Genomic DNA, 14,528 nt, shown 5'->3' with positions numbered 1-14,528 from the left:
TCGTTATTTTTATTTTACAATCTGAGTCAAGAATTCTATGTTAACTGCTCTTTGAGAATAAGTTCGTATCCTTAAAAGTTCTGATCTCTTTCAAGTCTTCAGAGAAAAGGCTTCTGTTGCTGCAAATCATTATCATATCTCTTTGAGAAAAACATGTTTTAATCATATGGTATTATATAGGTTCAAATACTTATTCATGGAACATTCTGCATAGTCCTGGGAATAAACAATGAACAAAGCACACTCCCTGCCCTCCAGGAGTTTATAGTCCCACGGGAGGACAGACAAGCAATCCGGTTACTTACACCGGCAAATTGCTCAGGAATCTTGAGCTATGTAAGGCTATCCAAAGAAACAAGTGTTTTTTGTGGATGGCTTTTAGGCCAATGGCTTTTTAGTTCATGTAATAATAATTGATTCTGGGGGGAAGATAAACCATGAACTCTGGCATCAGATCATCAGAGTTAAAATTTCTGCTCCATACATTCAAGGTCTGGCACCCTAGAAAATTCTTTCTTTTTTCCCTTCCACAGGTACATAATGAGGGTCTTGATGGGCCTCACTGTGTGAGGTACAGGAATAATACACCGAACATTATGCATGCCCAGGCTTCAAGAATCTTAGTTTTGTTGAGACTGATAATAAATCCAGGCAAATTCAATTCATTCAGCTACTCACTAATTATGATGCAAGCTGGATAGGGCTAAGGAGAAAAAGCAGGGGAGAAATCTCAGGATGACAGACTGTTTTAGGAGCTGTTCATTTTGGCAGGAAAGCACTCCTGTAACTACAACTGAATTAAATGTTTTCAAGCCAACATTTCAAAAAATATTTCATTAGGTGAATTTTGTTCCACTATTAAGGTACTACCAACTGTGCCCAAATGTACACTACTGGGTGAGCTCCTTGTTAAAAGGTTCATTTCTTACCATTAAGCAGATGCCTACATATTCTCACAAAATCCCTGTCAGCATGTATTTGAAAATCTCAAGAGTGTTCAAATTAGAATACAAGGTCACAACCAATGCTATATTTGTGAAGGACTGAATAAGGGTCTCAAATCTAGGTCCTCCGGGAGAAGGGAGAAGAACTTGTTTACACACACACAGAGTAAGCCACTGTTTAAGTGTTGCGACTAGAGGGCTGATGAAAGAACCCTGGGCTAAAAAATACTTCCATTGGCTGTGCCACAGTGTCTGGAATTCCCATGCAGCTCCTTGCTGGGCACTCCCATCAAAACTCTTGTGAAAATGCACCGGATATCAGAAAAGGTCGCCCCTTAACTATTACCAGCCAGTAATGTTTTAGCTGAAATTAGTTCCCTTCATTAGCTGCTTATATGGTATAACAGCAGTTTGAGAGAATAGGATACCACAAAGAGAAGTTGTAGTGGCAAGAGTTAATAAAACCCAAAAACTTGGATCTTTCTCACTTTAGAAGAAATGAGGGAGAAATATATTACAGTCCTTCGTTTTGAAAGAACTGAGAAAGTTCTAACTATAAATCTGTATGCTCTGACCCAAAGCTAAACCTATAAGTGAGAAAAAAAAATTTTTTTTTAAAGATAGGGTCTCACACTCACCCTGGCTGGAGTATAGTGGCACAAACCTGGTTCACTGCAGCCAATATTCCTTGGGCTTAAGTGATCCTCCCACCTTAGGCTCCTGAGTAGCTGGGACCACAGGTGCAAACCACCACACCCAGTTAATTTTTAATTTTTTTTTCTAGAGATGGGGTCTGGCCATATTGCCCAGGCTGGTCTCAGACTCCAAGGCTCAAGCAATCCTCCCACTTTGGCCTCCCAAAGTGCTGAGACTACAGGCATGAGCCACCACAACTACGCTATAAGAAAAAATTAAACAGTCTTGAGATTCTTTTCTTTAAGTCTACTAATTCATCTCTCCTCACTCAAAATCAGTCTAGACTAATAAAACATTTCTTCAAGTAAGGATAACAGGTTCAATCATGCACAATTATAAGTAATTACATGAGATGAGGAAATTGCTTCACAGTAGAATATTTGCTGAGACACTAAATCTTGACTACAATTCAGGAGCATTTTAAAATAAAATCTGTAGAATTTCTACCAGACTATATGCTCCACAAGAGTAGGATTTCTGGCTGTTTTGTTCACTGCTTTAATCTAAGCATCTAGAATAGTCTCTGGCACATAGCAGGAGCTTGTATAGAGATAGTATAGCATAGAAGATAAGAGCTAAAACTGTATCAGCAATATCTAGCTCTGCCTCAAACCAGCTGTGTAAGCCTCAGCAAGATACTTAACCTCTTTGTACCTCAGCTTCCTTCTGTATAAAATGGGATGATACAGTACCTATTCTAAATAGTTGTCATTAAATTTAAATGAATTAGATATACAAGATACTCAGAAGAGCCCCGACATGAAAGAATTATTTGTTGAATAAATAACATCCTAGAATACTAAACTAAAATAATAAAAGTATAACTAAAAGCATAAGACAAAGTTACTGTGGATTTACCAGAGGCTTGTATAAAGGAGTCCTAATAAAGTAATAAAAAAGAGACAGAATACAAAGAACAGCACTCTTTTTACTGCGGAAAACAAAATCCAGAACACTGGCCCTCAAACCTGGGTTAACAACAGAATTCTCTGCACAGCTTCTGAAAAACTAATGCTTGACCCCACCTTCAGACTTTCTGATTTAACTGATTTAATTTTGAAAGTTCCCCAGCTTATCCTACTGTGAAGCCCTAGATAAGAACCACCTCCTGAGAGTGATGGTTTCTGGGTTTTGCCACCTCAACATGAGTTTGAGGCACATAAAACATTCCATCAGAATAAGAAACTCCCATGAAAGTAGCTGGAAAAAGAAAAAAGGGTGGTGTCATCAGAAAAGGTTCTCTTTCTCCAAAGATCCTGATTCCTTTTCTTAGGGGCACCCACCACCCCTCCCCACACCCTGACCCTGGAGCACAGAGCAGACACTCTCTCTCATCCCCATGGTAATCCTGGGAGCAGCAAAATTTTTAAATATACTTAGCAGCCAATTTGACACAGGCACCAATCCATCAATGACACCCACTGAATGCAACAGAAGCATATGGCTAATTATCAGTCCTGCCTACCAGGGACACATTAGGAAAATTCCCATTTTGCAGACCAAGGAAGAAAAAAAAGGAGGCTCTAAGGCTAATATGCCAAAGGCCACAGACCTAGAAAAGAGCAGAGGCAGAATTTGGACGACTCAAAGGAGGGAAAGTCAAAACTTCTGAAACTATAAGAGAAAACTAGTACAACATATTCTTTAAAAGTTCAGTTCCCCAAAACAAATTTTCTAGAGATTTTGTGGCATAGTCTTCTCAGAATTAAACTTGCCTTCTATACTAGCCAAGAATTCTCAAAGGACATTTTGGGTATGAAATTACTATTTGCCTTAGTCCATGTATACTGCTATAACAAGATACCTGCAACTGTGTAATTCGTACACAGAAATGTATTTCTCACAGTTCTGGAGGTAAGAAAGCCTAAGATGAAGGAACTGGCAGGGTCAAGAGCTGATGAGAGCTGCTCTCAGCTTCAAGATGGGGCCTTGTTTCTGCATCCTCTGGAGGGGAGAAGCGATGTGTCCGCACGTGGCAGAAGATCAGAAGAGAGTGAATCAAGTCTCTCCAGTCCTCTTCTAAGGGTCCTAACCCCATTCATGAGGATTCTGCCCTCCTGACTTAATCGCCTCCTAAAGGCCCCACATCTTAATATAATCACATTGGCAATTGAGTTTCAACACATTAATTTGGGGGAACACATTCAGATCATGGCATTATTCATCTTTACACAAACAAACAGGAAAGAAAATTACTTGTGCCTTTCTTTTCCAAATAAGGCTTTAAGAATAAGAACTGTATGAGCCTGGACCATTTTGTTTTCTTTCGTAGTACTGCCGTCTAGGTTACATTACCGTAGCTTACGTCAAATTCACTTTTTCGAAGATAAAATGAGCAGTAAACAATGCAACGGCTAGATTTTTTTTATTAAGCATTGCATATATTCATTTTGTATTTCGATAAAAAATAATCTTGGCCATTGAAAAACAATGGCAAAGTGAAGAATGGTCAATAATTTAGAAATATTAATTTAGATCAATACTTCACATTTTGCACCCAATTACAGAGTGAAGAGTTACATAAAACAGTTTAAATCATATAAACAAGCATAATACCAGGTACAGTGGCTCAGGCCTGTAAACCTAGCACTTTGGGAAGCCCAGGAAGAGGATCATGAGGTCAGGAGTTCGAGACCAGCCTGCCCAACATGGTGAAACACCATCTCTACTAAAAATACTTAAAAAAAAAAAAAAAAAAAGCTCGGTGTGGTGGTGTGCACCTGTAGTCCCAGCTACTCAGGAGGCTAAGTCAAGAGAATCACTTGAACCCAGGTGGTGGAGGTTGTAGTGAGCCGAGATCATGCCGCTGCATTCCAGCCTAGGCAAAAGAGTGAGACTCAATCTTAAAAAAAAAAACACACTAACATAAAATAGAACCATTTTCAGATATATGTAAAGGGATTGCAATGAATCATATACTTTTAAAATAAAAGAAAGAGAAAACAACCAACCAGGGAAAATACACAAAGCCAGGATAACAGATAAAATGTCAACATCACATGAACTACAATATAAAAACATTCATTTTTTAGCCAGGCGCGGTGGCTCAAGCCTGTAATCCCAGCACTTTGGGAGGCTGAGGTGGGTGGATCACGAGGTCAAGAGATTGAGACCATCCTGGTCAACATGGTGAAACCCTGTCTCTACTAAAAATACAAAAAATTAGCTGGGCATGGTGGCGCATGCCTGTAATACCAGCTACTCAGGCAGCTGAGGCAGGAGAATTGCCTGAACCCAGGAGGCAGAGGTTGCGGTGAGCCGAGATCGCGCCATTGCACCCCAGCCTGGGTAACAAGAGCGAAACTCCGTCTCAAAAAAAAAAAAAAATTCATTTTTTAATATAAAATATAAGCTATCTGGCCAGGCACGGTGGCTCACGCCTGTAATCTCAGCACTTTGGGAGGCTGAGGCAAGCAGATCACAAGGTCAAGAGATCAAGACCATCCTGGCCAACATGGTGAGACCTCGTCTCTACCAAAAAAAAAACAAAAATTAGCCGGGTGTGGTGGCATGCGCCTGTAGTCTCAGCTACTCGGGAGGCTGAGACAGGAGAATCGCTTGAACCTGGGGGGCAGAGGCTGCAGTGAGCCATGACTGTGTCACTGCACTCCAGCCTGATGACAGAGCAAGACTCCATCTCAAAAAATATATACATACATATATAGATACATATACACATACATATACATATATATATACACATATATGTATATGTAATATATCTGAAATGACAATTCACACCAAAGTAATAAAAATGTAAACAAGCATCAAAACTGATTAACTGATCACACTAATTGCCAAAAGTGCACAAAGAGAAAAATTGGGTGCAACAGTAATCAGATGCTGTGCCATTTTTATATGTACCATTTATTTATTCCTTAGAATAACCACATACATAAGCTATGGTATCATTCACACTTTCCAGACTAGGAATCCAATGCTTAGACTAGGTAAAAGTAACTTTCCCAAGCTAACATACCTAGCCACGTGTGATTCTGATTCTGGAATCTGAATCCAGTCAGTCTAATTCCAGCATCATGTTCTTTAACACAATGTCTATTCAAATTACCAAAATTTAAAAAATGGTATTACCAATATTGACTGTACATCACTCAATAGGAACGTATGTGGCACATTGTGAACGAAATTTGGTAGAATGTGTCCAGAACAAAAAGCACACCTATTTCCTAGGAACTCCACTTTTGGGACTTTAACTTCAAGAAATAAAATTAAAAGAAAGTTATTTTCTGGAAAATACATAATTCATATTAGTATATAAAAGCACTGTTAGTAAAAGTCTAAATATCCATCAATAAGGATATAACCAAGAAATTTTTGTTACATTAAAATGTATAATCATTATGACTATATTACAACATGGAAAAATGACAAAAAGATACAATATGCCAGTGAAACAGGTCTAAGGACTATGAAAGAAATAAGGCTAGGTGCAGTGGCTCAAGCCTGTAATCCCAACACTTTGGGAGGCTGAGGCAGGCAGATCATGAGGTCAGGAGATCAAGACTATCCTAGCCAACATGGTGAAACCCTATCTCTACTAAAAATACAAAAAATTATCCAGATGTGGTGGCAGGTGCCTGTAATCCTAGCTATTTGGGAGGCTGAGACAGGAGAATTGCTCGAACCTGGGAGATGGAGGTTGCAGTGAGCCAAGATCACACCACTGTACTCCAGCCTCGACAACAAGAGCAAAACTCCACATCAAAAAAGAAAAAAATACATTTTTAAAATTTAGTTTTATATTAATGCTGTTATTTTGTGTAATAAATATATCCTATGCAGAAAATATAGTTTGAAATTATACAGTACAATAATATATACAAAGTACCCAGTAATGTTTTGACATACAGCAAACATTTAATGGCAGATAAAACTATACTAACATTTATGCATTCGCTATGTGTCCAGCACTGTTTTAAGTACTTTATATGCATTAACTTAATTTTCACAACAATTAAATAAGGGTATTGTATTATAATACTTACATTATCTCTAGTTTACTAGTAAGGAAAGTGAGGCACAAGAATGGTAAGCAATGTGCCTAAGTTCAGCTAGCTAATGACTGCAGAACCAGGATGTGTTCCACAACCCTCACTGTAACAACCAAGCAATTCTGCTCTTTGGCACTCACTGCATGACCATGTCAGAAACTTATTACTGAATAGCAGAAGGAGGATAGGTGAACAATTAGTAAGCATAATGTTTATGTCTGAGAATAACATGTCATGCACTTAGGAAACCTTTCTGAGCCTGAAGTTAAAGATAAAGCATCCTTTGAGTTTTCCTTTCCAAGTTCTGAATTTATAAAAATGAGAATTAAAAATAATTTTGAGATAATATGAATAAAACAAAGTGGTCATAGAGAAATACAATTATAAAAATTCTTTTTCTTGTCATTTTAACATCTTTGTTCTTGCTAAAATGCTATGATCTTTAAAAGTATTTAATCCTGAACAGATCATACTTGATTCATTTACAATCAGTTTTAAATTATTCCTAATTTTTTCAAATATAATCACAATACATTCAAACTTCAACCCTGGCCTGATTCGGACATGTATATACAGCTGCCTACTTGGCATTCCCGCCTGCATCTCCCACAGGCATAGCAACTTGGGATGCTCAAAACTAAACTCCTGATATTTTCACCTCATATTTTTGTTTTCCCTTGCTTTGACATTGCTAGTTCCATTCTTCCAGTTGCACAGACCAAAAATCTTGGTGTCAAGATCTGACTCCTCTTTCTCATGCCACATATCCACCCATCCATCAGGACATATGGTCCAAATCTGACCACTTCTCACCACCTCCACCACTATCAGCCCAATCTAAGCCACCATCTTTCTCAACTACACTACTGAGATAGCCTTTTCACTGTGTCTCACCTGGGACCACTGCAGTCTACTCTCAACATAGCGGCTCATCCTATTCTTTTATAATTTAGATGATGTCACACTTAGATGGTGTCACATTTCTATTCTACTCTTCATCTTGATTAATTCAGAGAAAATGCCAAGATCAATCTGACAACAGCCTGCATGATTCCAGTGATATGCCCTCCATCTCGCTCTCAGACCTCATCTCTTTCCGGGCTCCCCTTGCCAAACTCTTCCAGCCACACCACATTCCTGCTGCTCCTCACACATCAGGCCAGGCAGGCTTGCATTTCAGTCCTGGCACCTGTTTTTCCTCTACTTCCTTCCCCTAGGAATCCACACAGCTGGTTTCCTCACTGCCTTCAGACCTCTCATTGCCTTACTTTCTGAATGGCCCTTCTTTATCACCATCTTTAAAACAGCAGAACCCACATGTCCTTCACCTGGTTTTTTTTGTTTTTTTTTTTTTTACTCTCCACAGCTCTTTTATCATCACCTGCCACTGTATATACTTTCTTATTTGATACACTGTTTCCCTTAATCAAACATAAACTCCATGTGGGCAGTGGTCTTAATAATTTGTCCTCATGACCTAGATCACGTCTGAGAACACTGAGGTGCTCTGTAAATATCTGTTTAATTAATAAGCCAATTGGTTCATACAATTAGAACAATGGTTAAAATCCCTATGGGAGATGAAGCCAGGAGGAAAAAGCTTAAACTATCAAACACCTTGTGTTGTCACAATAAGAAAATAAAGATTGTCTTGATTTTGTGTGTATTTTAACTTTTATATGTTGTCCTGGATTTGGTGCGTGATTCAGTCTATAAACTATATTTAAAATAGATTTGTTAAAGTTTGGGTCCAATATGCTACCCAATTGTATATGCTGTTATCCTTTCAATGTCTAATAACAAACCAAAAAAAATCACTTTCAAAAGCCAACCACCAAATTCTAGCAATTCCACCAGTGAACTTTCTCCCGTCCATTCCATGCTCCCCCTCCCAGGAATGCCCTCATCCTCTCTCTTCTGTCTCTAGTCTTTTCAACATTTACACATCATTTGCAGAGCTAACAGGGTTAACTTTCTAAAATTAGAGATCTGATTATCTCATTGATATAATAAGATAGAAAACCCTGCATAGCTTCCTAGTCCTACAGAAAAAAAGCAAAAGGGTCTCAGTATGGTCTGTGAAGCCAATCTGATCAGCTGGCACAGCTGCACATCTCACAATTCCTCCATAAATCACAAAATCTCTAGCTTTCTTGAATTCCAGCATCCCAATCACATCATGAGCTTTTGAAGCTTTCACTGCTGTGCTCATGCTGTTTTGCCTTGAATACTCTCTAACCCCTTTCCATTCCAGGCAAATGCCTATTGATTTTTCAAGGCCAAGTAGACATATTATCTTTTCTTCTAAAACTTCAAAAAGTTACATGAAAGATACTGGGAAGAAAAAAACTTCACAAAGTCTCTTAAAAAGTACTAGGCTGTTCCTCCTTCAGTGCCTCTTCTTTAAGAGTATGAAGCTTCTCTTCCCTAACTGACTTTAAATTCTGAAGCACTAAGGACTAGGTGAAATAATCACATACCACATAGTTAATGCTCAATAAGTGCTTGTTTAATGAATACGAATATAAAACAATGTCTTCTGGCAAGCAAAGCCCATAACCTGGAAGAAAAAGACTTCAAAGAGCCTTTAGATATTGTTTCTATCATTTCTACAACACAAATTTTTGAACTATAAAAGTTAAACATTTTCAAGTTTCCAAACTGCAAAATGACTTTATGGGGACCCTTTACATCTCAAAACCTATAAACTGTATGAAAAATAAATTTCCACATCTCAGAATATGGTAAAATTGTGTTTATATGGAAATACTGGCACGATATTCCAGGAGAAAACTTTTTTTGGCACTCACTCACAGGGAGCAATAAATCATTTCCTTCTGCAAATGAATGTTTTTGTGGGTGGGCCTTTCATAGAGAAAATATTTGGATTCAAAGGTTCCCTCCCTGGCATTTGAGAAGGTTGTCATGATCAAGGTATCGAAGCTCAGCAGTTCTTTGAAACTTAGAACTTAAACTTAAGAATTTTGTACTCAAGCATCTGTATAAGCCTGAATTTTTTAAAGGGCCATCAGTTCTCTTAATAATCATCCTAGATCAGAGTATAATTATTATACTGATGTCATTTTATTCAAAAATGAAAAGAAATCGTGATTTAAGAAGACTGAGTGGCAGCTGATTATGGTTATTGGCGCACACAGCAGGACTATATTCTTAGTTGGTTGCAGTTAGGTGACGACCTATGCCTCAGCTCTATCTAACCGGATGTGGGCAAAAACACATGCATCTCTTCCAGGCCTGGCCCATGAGAGCCTCCAAAGTGCAAATTCCCTGCTCTTTCTTTGCCTTCAGTAGGTTTAATGCACATAAATACAATGGAAGCCATACATGAAAGATGGTGGAATCACAAAATGAAATTCGCCTGGGTCCTTGAATTACTAATCAGCCAGCCAGCTATTGGTCAGAAAACCTGTTTGAGACTTTATGTCAACGAGAAATAAATTTCTATTTCTCCTAATAGTTGGCTGAACACTATACATTTTGAGATATACCTGCTATGCAACATGGTATTAGGCAACATGACTAAACACAGTCACTGAGTCAGAAATTTAATATGAGAACACTAATTCATCATTCATTGGTTAGTTCTTAATTATTATGCTTTTATTAACCTTTATTGTGCTGTTTTTCTCAGTTCCACTTCACAGGGAATTATATAAACCTCATATCTTATAACTAGTAAATTTTCTACCCAGTCTAACACTATGTTATGCACTACACCCACATACACAGACACACACACTCACATGACTAATGAAGATGCTTGATCCCGTCTCTAAAGAATCAGGGCAAATTAATCTAATCAACATTAATTAACTCCCTGATATGTGCCTGACACTAAGAGCCACTCAACACTCAAGGGTGAAAAAGAACCAATGCACCAATCACAGTGAGATTTTATACTTGGCTTATCTCTTTTCTGGCTTTATATTCATAATCAACAGCTTGAAGAAACACCATTTACTTTGTCTTTATAGCCAAAGAGACTTAAATATGAAGTGCATTTTGGATATTTTGAGAATATACTTTTTCATTTAATTTGGCTCTACTTGCCACATAAAATATAAATCAAATTGCATTTGCTTTGTCTGTGTGATGAGATGTTTCATGTAGGCTCACATCCCAATCTTGCTGTATTCTTGTCCTCTGGACAACACCACAATTTACTGCAAGTTTCCATTCCCACACCAAATTTACACTTTCTTCCCCTGCACTGTTTAATTCCAGAAAATTATTATATACTCCTCCAAGAGATAGAAACAAAATAATCTATTCAACCATTGATAATATTTGGTTGCATACCTGTTTATAGTGTTGTAAGTTGCTTTTCAGATTTCCACTTATTACTATTTTGAGATTAATATGGTACTCACCAAAGACAGCATATAGCCAATAAATGTTGAATCAACTGTGGCAAGTCTCTCAACAACAACAACAAACAATAAATAAATAAAAATAAAAACAGTAAAAATACTTTCATGGGCTTGAAAGCAAATAATGACAATATGTGGACTGCTAAAGGAACAAACTCAAAAAACTGTATTACTTGAGAATGGATAATAGCAACAGCCTACATAATTCTCCCTCCTTGTTCCTTATGAGTAAATATGAAGCAAAAAAGACCATTTGGATCTTTGTCAATTGCCAACCCATTTAGGTCAAAAAAAGCTGTAAATTCATCTATGGCACTATAATTTTAGACAACTGTGCAACAACTAAGAGGTGACACTGACCTGCATACTTTCTTTTTTCTAAGAATTCCAATTCTAGAGTGAAATCACAACTGCCATCTGAGGGATCTCCTCAGGGTAAATGCTGGACTCTACTACTTTTGCCTCAAAATTTAGACACTGGCAGATGCCAGATAGCTGTTTTGCTTTGTGCAAAAATTTGTTTCCTAAGGTAGCAAGCTGTAGAAAGCTAATTGGTATGTTGAATCCTTCAAATTCGTGTCCATTGCTTCTGAAGAGTGAAACAAACGTGTTTTAGAAAAAGGATTGTTTCTCTTTTCTACACATTGGTGGGCTGGAGTGGTACAATGTACACAAAGGAAAGAGAGAGTTAGCTGAATAGAAAAAACCACTTAAGGAGAACATTTAGTACTAAAGAAAAAAAGCAGCTCTAGTGGGTATTTGTTGTTTGTCCTCTCTGATCAACAGTTGGCATAATCCTCAGATATTTAAAAGTGATATAACCTGAAGCTTATAGATGAAAGAAGGAATGGGTTACACAGAGTAACTGTAACCTTGTTTCTAACTGACCTTGTGTTCATTTTATTGTGGCTAAACAATTTTGTTTAAAGGTAAGAAATAACAGAGTATTCTAAGTACAGCATAGTTTGATTAAAAATATTTTTAAATTATAGTAGTATAAAGGGGAGGAAACAAGAAACTTAATAATTTTATATAATGTTCTACCTACATACAAATACTCAAGCAACAAGTATCTATCATTCCCCCACTCATGCCTAAAAGCTCAGTGCCACTCTAAAAATTTGATTAAAATACCATAAAACTGACAACAAACATGTCAGGGACCAAACACATTTATAAAGCTTCAACCATAATAATAATCAAAAGAACCGTAAATTTTTATTTATTTATTTTGAGATGGCATCTCACTCTGTCACCCAGGCTGGAGTGCAGCGGCTGGAGTGCCATTTCAGCTCATGCAACCTCTGCCCTCAGGTTCAAGAGATTCTCCTGACTCAGCTTCTCAAGTGGCTGGGACTACCGGTGCATGCCACCATGCCCGGCTAATTTTTGTATTTTTAGTAAAGACGGGGTTTCACCATATTAGCCAGGCTGGACTTGAACTCCTGACTTTGTGATCTGCCCGCCTCTTCCTCTGCCTCCCTAAGTGCAGGGATTACAGGTGTGAGCCACTGCGCCCGGCTGGTAAAAATATTTTAATTAGCATATTAACAAAAACTTTTGGAAATGTAAAAAAGGTCAATGGAGAAACAAAACAGAAATTTCTTTTTTGAGACATAGTCTCCCACTGTGGCCCAGGCTGGAGTGCAGTGGCGCGACCTCGGCTCACTGAAACCTCCACCTCCCAGGTTTCAAGTGATTCTCCTGCCTCAGCCTCCCAAGTAGCTGGGATTAAAGGTGCCTGCCACCACACCCAGCTAATTTTTTTTTTCTTTTTGTATTTTTAGTACAGTGTTTTACCATGTTGGCCTGACTGGTCTTGAACTCCTGACCTCATGATCCATCCATCTCGGCCTCCCAGAGTGCATTACAGGTGTGAGCCACCATGCCCGGCCCAAAACAGAAACTTATACACTGCCAGTGCTGACAAAAACAAGCATGATTCTTTCAGACTGTGGTTTTGAAAGTGCATATCTAGAATCTTATAATGTATATATTTCTTTGAACCATTAAAATTCACTTTTGGCAACTAGTCTAAAGCAAAACCAAAACCATACAAAAAGCTACATGACCAAAATCACTCTGCTCAATATTACTTCAGATAAAGAACTGCAACCAAATTAAACCTCTCACAGTGTGGGAGTGACTGAGTAACTTACCGTATTAACCAGAATGTAACGTTAAGTAGCCATTAAAATTATGTAATGTTGCCATATTATAAAATAGCAATATAATAATTATGACCAATCTAATATATACAGAGAAAAAGGTACAGACTAAAATACCTAAAAACTACCAGTTGTTTTCTTTGGGTAATGGGGTCATGGGTAATTTTTCTTTTAATTTTCCATAAATCCCAAATTTTTATATTGAGCATCTAACACCTGTTAATTAGAAAAAAGTATTAAGTATATGAAAGAAAATGCAAAAACATTTAAAATAGCATTCAGAACAAATTTGTTGTCCTTTTAGCTTTAAAAGGCTACAAAGTAACAACTACACATAATAGCAAAATAGAGATTTACAATTTATAAATATTTTAAGTACAATGTTGCACTGGAAAATATTCTGAAGTTTTCATTATTATTTCAAACGCTAAAGCAGGGCAGCACAGTGGTTCACACCTATAATCCCAGAACTGTGGGAGGACGAAGCAGATGGATCACTTGAGGCCAGGAGTCTGAGACCAGCCCGGCCAACATGTAAATACCTCGTCTCTACTAAAAGCACAAAAATTGGCCAGGCGTGGTGGCAGGTGTCTGTAATCCCAGCTACTTGGGAGGCTGATGCATGAGAATTACCTTGAACTGGAGAGGCAGAGATTGCAGTGAGCCAATATCATGCCACTGCACTTCAGCCTGGTGGCAGAATGAGACTCTGTCTCAACAAATACATAAATAGATGCAGAAGCAATATAAAACAAAGCTCAATTAAGCATAATGCTGGACCTAGATTGAATTAACTTTCTGTTCTCCATAGTTTACAAAACATATATTCTCTCCAGTTACATTGTTTCAGGTATGGCTGAAACATTCAAGCGATGTGCTATAACCACATTTCACTACTTAAAGTTCAAACTATTAATTACTAAACATGATTCACTTTATTAATTGATTTACAACAAAAAGTATATTCACCATCTTTCTCACACACCTCTCCCCCAAACCCCAGTTTCTTGATTCAAGAATTAGGACACGCAGCTGGTTCTTTGGCTCACATCTGCAATCCTAGCAATTTTTTGAGAAGCCAAGGTGGGCAGATTGCTTGAGCTCAGCAGTTTGGCAGCCAGAACAACATAGTGAAATCTCATCTCTACAAAAAAATGCAAAATTTAGTTAGGCATGGTCATGGGTGCATGTGGTCCCAGCTACTAGGGAGGCTGAGGTGGGAGGATTGCTTGAGCCTGGGAAGCAAAGACTGCAGTGAGCAGAGATCACACAACTGCACTCAAAAGTGGATGACAGAGTGGGACCCTGTCTCTAAAA

At 38.0% G+C, this 14,528-nt stretch overlaps 1 protein-coding gene across 3 annotated transcripts in view; it reads right to left on the bottom strand.

Moving 5' to 3' along the window:
* The window catches only part of BMPR1B (bone morphogenetic protein receptor type 1B), a 401,543-nt gene that overhangs the window by 342,217 nt on the left and 44,798 nt on the right, over nucleotides 1–14,528 (bottom strand). The gene's annotated exons all lie outside the window — the stretch shown is intronic.

This window comes from Saimiri boliviensis, chromosome 3 (assembly GCF_048565385.1).
Source record: "Saimiri boliviensis isolate mSaiBol1 chromosome 3, mSaiBol1.pri, whole genome shotgun sequence".
NCBI classification, from domain to species: Eukaryota; Metazoa; Chordata; class Mammalia; order Primates; family Cebidae; genus Saimiri; species Saimiri boliviensis.
This window is presented reverse-complemented; position numbering and strand designations above follow the sequence as displayed.